Source organism: Rhinolophus sinicus, linkage group LG06 (assembly GCF_036562045.2).
Source record: "Rhinolophus sinicus isolate RSC01 linkage group LG06, ASM3656204v1, whole genome shotgun sequence".
Taxonomy (NCBI): Eukaryota; Metazoa; Chordata; class Mammalia; order Chiroptera; family Rhinolophidae; genus Rhinolophus; species Rhinolophus sinicus.
In genome coordinates, this window is record NC_133756.1 from 104,737,295 (window position 1) to 104,743,294 (window position 6,000).

Consider the following 6,000-nt stretch of genomic DNA (forward strand, 5'->3'; position numbering starts at 1 on the left):
ATTTTGTTTTCACAAAGGATACATTTGAATTCTGCCCACTTCCTTGCAAAGGAGGTAGGTTTAGTATTACTGAAAGTAAATTGTTTTTAAACGAATTTTTTAAAGAGATAAAAGAAACAAAGAAAAATAAAATAGAAAAAAATGAAAGTGAAGCTTTTTAAGAAAAACATTAATGATTTAAATTGTGTGACTTTACAAAATGAGAACAAAGGGATAAATTTAAGACATAAAAGAAAGGCGAGAGTTAATTAAACAAATTTCCTTTATTAAATAGAGGCTAGAATCCACAGTCTTGGAACCCTGAAAGATCAGAAAGATAACATATTAAAACCTGCTCCAGGATCCCACTCAAGGTCCCTGTACAACTTTTCTGTCCAGGCAAGGCAACACTTATAACGCAATGTCTAAGGAAGGAAAGTCACACAGCCCCTCCCTCCCAAGCCCTCCACCTGGACCTCCACATTCATACATATCTATCCAGTGAAGGAAGGACCATCTCTAATTATATGAAGAGTTTGATCATTAACTTTTAAAATCTGTTCTCCATTTTCTCTGACCATCATCATGCCAGTAAATTCATTCTCCAGTTGTCATCCCTTCTGCTTCAAACAAAAATATCTCAATTCTAGGACCAGTTAAAATTAAGACTAACCTGAGAATGCCATTCCATTTCAGAACTACTAGAATGGGTCATTTGTCACTGTTCCACATAACTGATAGCCTATTTTGGTAAACCAGAAACTGGCTCAAAGCCACTAGACAAGTGTCAAAAATGTTCTCAATAAATTCAATCTGTGGCATTAAGCTGAATCTTTTTATTTTTATTTTTTTTCCTTTAGGGGAAGCCAAGCTTCCTTCAAATTATTCTTAGACAGGAACTGGGGGGAAATGAGGCAATGTAAAGAAAGAAAGAAAAATCTTATTAAAGGAGTAGATAGTCTTCGATTGACAGAAAATTCAGTAATTGACAGAAAAATCATTAAGTTTGAGAAACCTGTAGGATCAAACTGACCAAAGCACAGACAAGATATTTACACTCAGAGTCTTTCCAGAGGAAGCTGCCTAGGCCACAAGTATTTATTTTGTGCCTATTAGGCAGGAGGCACTGTGGTTGTCCTCGAGAGGACAGGCTATAAAACAGACCCAACCCCTACAGTGGACAGAAAGATGTGTGTAATAACATAGTCAACAATTAGAGATTGAAGTGTTTCAGCAAATTTTATGAACAAGCAAAAATATACACAGGAATTGTGTTTCTGCCTTCAACTTTTTAAGGCGAATATCTGTTCAAATCTGGGGCTCCGTCATCTGCAGGAAAAGATTGGGGAGGAAATGCATCCTTCCCTGTAAATCTGTCAGATCACCTTTCTTTTAAATTTTCATTCCTTCCCAGCGGTTCTCACAATCAGCAAAGACAATGATTTCATCAATAGTCCTTCCTCAGCAATCAAAAGAAATCAATCCAAATGGACTGGCCCACCTGATCCCATCAGAGGATTCCCCACTCAGTGCTCCTTAAGAAGGAAAAAAAAACTAGGAAAGACCCACAATGGAAGAAAAATTCCCAATATTACCCTTTTCCTCTTGCCCCAGAGGAAAAAGTCAACCCACCTAACTAACTGGACAGATGTGGAGTATCATGAAATGCCACACCCAACTCTACAAATAGTAAGGTAAAGCCACCTTGGTCCTATTTGCATTGAGCTATTAATATAGCCTAACAATACACCCATAGGAAGCACTCTTCAGACCAGCTGGTAATGACTAAATATCCTCTTTTCAGTGGTAATTGCCCACTTCTTTTTATTTGACATAATTCATCAGTCAGATGAGAGCAGGTCATACTGCAGCGAAGAATAAAGCAAGGATAACATAACCTGACACATCAAAATGTTCTTATGTGAGCTGCCTGAAGAGCTGCTGCTTCACAAAAAGCTATGAGCTGGCAAAATAACCATATAGCATACAGGTCAGTGGGCATACACTCTGTTTATTGCTACTCATTTCATTTTTGAGTAGCTCAGCACAACTATAATTGCTACTTAAGAGAGAGACTGGGTCCTGACTTTTTTTTTTTAAATCCCCCAAAATGACTGTGCCAGGAACCAGAATAAATAAAATTTGGAAAAAGCATAGGGGGTTGATAGCCAGTCACTGGGCAACAAACACTGGCTGTGAAAATCCTGCAGTTACAAGAGATGGAGCCAGCCCAGCAGCTGACCGATTTCTGATCTCTGAGCCAGCTGCCTTTCATGTGGAGTTCTCTGTGTGGTTCAGATATGAAGACATTAAAAACTGGACAGTTCTGGGAACTTTCTCATCCCAGTGCACTGTGCATAGAAATTGGCTCCAGCAACATTCATTATCCAAGTTCCAAAAAGGCAACAAGGATTCATGATTAAATATCTGTATTCGGTTTAATTCTAAAAGACAACTTTCCTCCTTGTAAAAATGTTAAAAAACCCTTCCCCCACTCCAACCCTGTTAGAAGAAAAGCACATCAAAGAGCTCAAGTTATTGTGCATTTTCTGTCTTTGTCTCTTGGCGCCCTGGTTTTCTTGGCTGTTCTTTATTCTCTCACTGCTCAACAACTCCAATTTAGAAAAAGAAAAAAAAAAAAAAAAAAAAAGCAGGAGCAGTTGGCTCGGTGCAATTTCCAGGATTCTGCAGAATCTCAATCTCTCAGTCGCTTTTCCCTCATTCTCTTTCCTCCATCCCCTCCCTTCTTTTCCTTCTCAGATTCAATTCTCCACGTCACAAACCAGAACATGACTCAAACATTCGATAAACGTTAAGATGAAGTTCAGTGCCTGCCGGAGGAGGCAAAAGCTGGGCTCTCTTTGATGAATTCTGAGAAGTGGGCACCTCAGTTCTCAATTCCTAGATCGCAGGCTTCCCCTCTTCCACCACCCGAACTTGCCGCCTGAAGCAGAGGCAAAGTCGTCTGCAGTGTTTCTGATGGGTTCCCAGTCTCTGCATTTATTTTAATTCGGCCCGGGCTCAATCAGAGAATCTAATCCTAACAACAAAGCCAGGAACACAAATCCACCGTGATGAACTGCTTGGCCTGCTCCCCCGCCCCCTTCCTCCCACCGCCCCCGACTTGCCTTTGAAAAGACAAGTGTTGGGGCCAGAAAATTAATACGTCCAAGACGGAGAGGAGAAAAGCGGCAGATTACCAGTGGCCAGGAATGGTTTAGGTTTCGTTGTTTGTTTACGTGTATTTTTTAAGCACCAAGGACCCATACGTGTGAACCCAAGGTGGTCAAGACCCCACCACCACCACCACCACCGTGCGTAGCACAGCCTAGGAGCTGTCCAGACTGCTCTCCCCATCCCCCTCTCCCGTCTGGCTGGGGCCTGGGTGAGTGGGGGAGGTTCGCGCGGGTTTGTCTGACACTTGTAAATGGAAGTGGGATCCAACTTGGAAAACAAACGCGCCGGAGTCTGGGGGCGGGGAAGAGGAGAGCAGAGAAGGAGAAAAGACCTCCATCATTAGCCCAGTCCCCGCTTCCCTCCCTCGCTCCCGCCGCCGCTGCTGCAGGTTCGCCCAAACCAGAAGCGGAGTCCCAGTTGGTGCGCGGCGGCTGTAAGCGGGAGATCCCGGCTGAGGCGCGGAGAATCCGCCAGAAGCAGCGGAGCCACTGCCACCGACCGCCCACACTCTGGGATGCAGGCGCTTCTCCCTCCCAGGAACCTCTGCTAGCCCCCCACGGCGACCTTGTCAGGTTTCTGCGGCCTCTCTTCTTCCTCACATCCATTCGGCATCCCTTTCCACTGCCTGGTTTGCCCCCGTTATTATACGGAGCTAAGGTTTCAGGATGCCACCACCAACCGCACACGTCCCGGGAGCCCCACCCTTTCCTCTCGCCGCAGGCTACTTAAGAGGCTCCTTTAGCTCGAAGCCTATCTCCCGCCACCCCCACATCTTTGCCCCAAGCGCCCGCCCACCCATTAGAGTGGAGCGGAGAAAAGTGAACAATAAAAGTTGCTTTCCGCGAAGCCTAATTGTGGTCAATGTTTAACCATCTCGGAAAGCACACGCGACAAAAGTCAGCGGAAGAGGGAAGGAAGGAATACAGACCACAGCACTGCTAAAAATACCCGCGCTTGCCACCTCGCGCAAGCTGGGGGGGCCAGATGCACTTTAGCTCAGCGACCCCCACTGGCGGAATCCTGGCGCGCAGTGCGCGCCGCGCGAAGACAGTCCCGGCCACCTCCGTTGCCTACCCGCCGGCGCCCCAGACGTCCACCACGGCCCCGCACCCACACTGGTCCCAGCGAGGTGGTCGGTCCAGACCCGCCCGGGAAGGGACCCAAAGTGCCGAGCAGGCCTGCCCTCGTGTTCCCTTCCCGCGACCCAGAGAGGGCTGCAATGCAACCCCAGGACAGTCAGGCCAACGCTGCTTTCTTTTCAAAGACAAGCAACCTTCACTCATGCCCGCCAAAAATCATGCATTCTTCCAAGACATTCCGTTTCCCTGTCCCTGTCAAGATAGCAAGGAAAAGTCCCTCCTCTTGCCATGCCGCAAAAGGGTCCATTCAGTCTGAGGGCCGTTGCCATTCAGTAAATCTCACTCTGTCCATGACCCCCGCAAGCCGGAATCAAGCGTGGAACAGACCCGTAGAATGACTGGTAAACCTTTCCTCTCCCTGGCCAAAGTGCAGCTGGGTTCCCTGCTCCGCCTGAAGCCTAGCCAAGAGACGACCCAACTTGTGCCTCCGGGTCCCTCAAGTGCATCCACGGCCCTATCAACATCCCCACTGCGCCTCACCGGCACCGGCTACCAAGCAGGCTCGCCGCCTGGACCCTCTCATCCACCTGCACCGGCGGCCGGGGCTGGGAGGAGGGCGGGGATAGATGCACCGATCCCAAGCCCCACGCACCTCCTTCTCCAATCCTCATCTCCAAACTTGGACAACTCTTCATGCCAACCTCCCGACTACCGCCGCAGGGCAGAATCTCCTTCCCCTCCTGGCGGCGACGGTGGCTCGAAGCCGTGTCGAGGCAGGAACTTTACAAGGTGAAAAGTTTCCCCCACGCGCTCTGCCGGCTCTCGCCTTCCCGAGCACACCTCGCAGCCCATTTGCAACCAGCAGCTGGAGCTGTACTCCGGACAGCGCGCTCCAGCCCATGCACCCGGCAGCCAAAAAAAAAAAAAAAATCACGCTAAAAAATCCCCTACGCACCCTTGACTCCGCCGGCGATCCACGGCTCCACCAGGCGCTTCCCCCGGGGGTCTTCCTCTGCGGGTGCTCCTGCCCAGCGCGAGCTGACCACCCAGCCGCTGCCGCCGCAGAGCTCGCCGCGCGCTCGCCGGGACTGGAGCAGCGAGCAGAGCAGAGGCGCTCGGGACGCCGCCGCTGCCACGGGGGCTCGCAGGCGGAGGAGGGAAGCCGGGAGGAGGAGAACGGCAGCGGGAGGAGGGGCACGGGGGCGCGAGATCCCAAGCTGCAGCCCAGATTACAGCGCAGCCTGCCGGGAGAAGCGCCGACTCTCCAGTCGGCTCCGAGTCTGCCGCTGCCGCCGCTACTGCTCACCGCCTCGCTACTCCCAGCTCCCCATCGCAGCCGACGCCGACGCACGGCCAAGCCCCTCTCCCTCGTCTCCCCCTCTCGCTTCTCTCTCGCTGTCTCCTCCTCCCAAACCGCGAGAGAAAAGGGCGAGGGGGAGAAAAACCTCGGCGTCCGGGATGACTAGCGATCTCGGAGCGCGGCGCAGGGGAGAGGGGGCGGGTGGGGAGGAGGACTGTGGGGGAGGCGAGGCGAGCTGGAGGGCGCTCCCGGCGCCTGGCCTGAAGCTGGACTAATTTTAGAGCTCTAGTCTTTCTCCACCGGTCTCTCGGGGCTCGAGGATAACACAACGTGCCTTCCTGCCGCGGGGTAGAGCGTGGTGCGGACTTCAGAAAGCGCACAGACACAGCTTGCAGTCCCACCCGCACCACAGCCCCGCGCAGAGGTTGAGCACGTGTTACTCTCCTAGGACAGGTGAGGAAACTG

At 50.7% G+C, this 6,000-nt stretch overlaps 1 protein-coding gene across 5 annotated transcripts in view; it reads right to left on the reverse strand.

The window, feature by feature from the left end:
• Window positions 1-5,687, reverse strand: part of FAT3 (FAT atypical cadherin 3) — a 633,732-nt gene extending 628,045 nt beyond the window's left edge. For 3 of the 5 annotated variants that reach the window (XM_019737552.2, XM_019737551.2, XM_074335613.1), the window contains exon 1: window positions 5,191-5,686. The gene's annotated coding sequence lies outside the window, so the exon portion shown is untranslated. Of the gene's footprint in view, window positions 1-5,190 lie in introns of all 5 variants that reach the window. The other 2 variants (XM_074335616.1, XM_074335615.1) reach the window with 1 other exon arrangement.
• Between the last annotated feature and the right edge of the window lie 313 nt (window positions 5,688-6,000).